Genomic DNA, 2375 nt, shown 5'->3' with positions numbered 1-2375 from the left:
TGATGGCTGGTCTAACATTTTTGCTTGTACCTTTTGAAAGAGACTGCATAGACAGAAACTTTATGCAGCAAAATGATGGGCGATAAATTGCGCATTTAACACGACCAAAAACCCTAAAGTATGACATATGGAAAAAAATTTCGCTTTTTCCACTTGGCCTCTTACCTTAAACTTTCACATTCAACATGGCTTTTATTATTCATTGGAACTGCAGAGGGCTTTCAAACAATTTAGGTGAAATGAAGGAAATACTGAACAACTTCTCTCCTGTGGCCTTGTGCCGTCAGGAATCTAACCTAGGTGAGCAATATAAAAACATCCTAAAAGGCTTCACGGTTGTGCGGCGTGACCGTACACAGGCAAAGAGACTGTCAGGTGGTGTGGCCGTTGTTATTAAAGGTGGTACTATCGCAGTGAGAGAGGTCACATAGAGGTCACCATTCTTGCACACAAAACCATCGCCATCTGTTCCCTCTACATTCCACCACACACGCAGTTTACCGTGAGAGATTGAGAATTAATTTTACACCAGCTACTCGAACCTTTTGTGATAGCAGGTGATTTCAATGCACATAACACACTTTGGGGTAGTAAAACTGTTCACTCTAGAGGACAAATACTTGAAGATTTTATTTTAGCCAATGATGTGTGTCTTTTAAGTTCTGGCACTGCCACTTATTGCTCCCCAAGTTTGGGAGCTATGAGCTGCCTGGACCTTGCGCTATGCTCTCCAGCGGTGTTCACAGATTTTAAATGGAAGGTAATTGATAATCCATACGGTAGCGACCACATGCCTGCACTCATCATTCTAACCACAGCACTTCCTACCATACCTTCTAGACCGCCCCGCTGGAGATTTTATTTGGCAGACTGGGCACTCTTCACCGATAAAGCCAGCCTGGATAAAGAGAGTCTAGATTATTTGAGTGTTAACGAAATGAATGAGAGCATCACAACTTGCCTAATCGCGGCAGCAGAGAAAGCTATCCCTCAGTCCTCTGAATTTTTAAAGAAGAGATTGAAGCCCTGGTGGGGGCGCACGAATGTATGGAAGCCAAAAAACTCCGAAACAGAGTCTTGGGTATCTTCCGGAAGTACTCGACATGCGATAATCTCATCTCCTTCAAAAAAGCGAAAGCGAAAGCTAGATGTATTCGTAGACAAGCCGAGAAGATCTCCTGGCAAGACGACGTTTCATCCATAAATAGTTCAGTCACATTTAAAGGAATGTGAGATCAGGTTCTGAAGTTTAATGGCAACTACGCTGCCTATACCATCCCGTTTCTTTCAACAATAGGTGCACAGACATCCCTACAGGAAAAGGCAGACCTGTTAGGGCTTCACTTCTACAACATATCTTGCTCAGCAAACTATTCAGAAACATTCTTAAGGCACAAACAATCTATAGAAAAACAAAAGCTTCCCACACCAGGTTTCTTAGACTTACCATACGTATAATACGCCTTTAACCCTGCATGAGCTGAACACAGTACTTTCTGCAGGCAAAAAAGCATCGCCGGGTCCTAACAGAATACACTATGCAATGCTCGCCCACCTGTCACCAAAAGCACTTGAGGTCCTCCTGCATTTCTTCAGCATTATCTGGCAAACTGGTCGAATGCCCACGGAATGGAAGAAAGCCATTATAATCCGATTCCTAAAAATCAGAAAAGATCCTACATTAGCAAACAGCTATAGGCCAATTCCGCTTACAGGTTGGCTTGCAGAAACCTATGAGAGTGTCATTAACGTCAGACTAACGTATGTCCTCGAAACAGAAAACTTGCTAGACATCCACCAATGTGGTTACAAAAAAGGTTATTCAACAACCGACCATCTACCGTATTTACTCGCGTAATGGACCCGCTCGCATAATAAACCCACCCCCCACTTTGGTCTTCGAAAAAAACAAAAAATTTTTTAAAGTGCGTATCTGTTCATTTTATTTCGGTGTGATTGCCAGTGCTGCTGACGAACAAGAGGAAGAGCTTTGGGCTACAAAAAAGGATTGTCGCGCATTTCACGAGCCAAATCAAGGAAGTTTCCTTTTGTCGAGAGACAAGTTCTCGAATATGTTAAGAGGCTTCGTAGTGAGGGACGTGCAGTGTCCCACAAAAAGACTTAAACCCACGCGCGGGCCACGGTCAGAAATCAAGGCATTCCTGCCACTGACCTCAAGGCCAACAGCGGTTGGGCAGTGTTATAGCGTAGCAGAAGGATTAAAACGCTGGCCAGCGTCTGCTAGTGATCGGCACTTCGTGACGTCACTGTTGCTGGGGCATATAAGCTCGAACGGATTCACGCGGCAATAAACGCTCTGGTGTTCTGGACCTGTGTGCTGCGTCCAAGTTACTACATTGGCTGACGAGGATGGG

The sequence above is a fragment of the Rhipicephalus sanguineus genome, unplaced genomic scaffold (assembly GCF_013339695.2).
Source record: "Rhipicephalus sanguineus isolate Rsan-2018 unplaced genomic scaffold, BIME_Rsan_1.4 Seq14, whole genome shotgun sequence".
Lineage (NCBI taxonomy): Eukaryota > Metazoa > Arthropoda > Arachnida > Ixodida > Ixodidae > Rhipicephalus > Rhipicephalus sanguineus.
The sequence above is the reverse complement of the archived record's forward strand: the minus strand, read 5'-3'. Positions refer to the sequence as shown.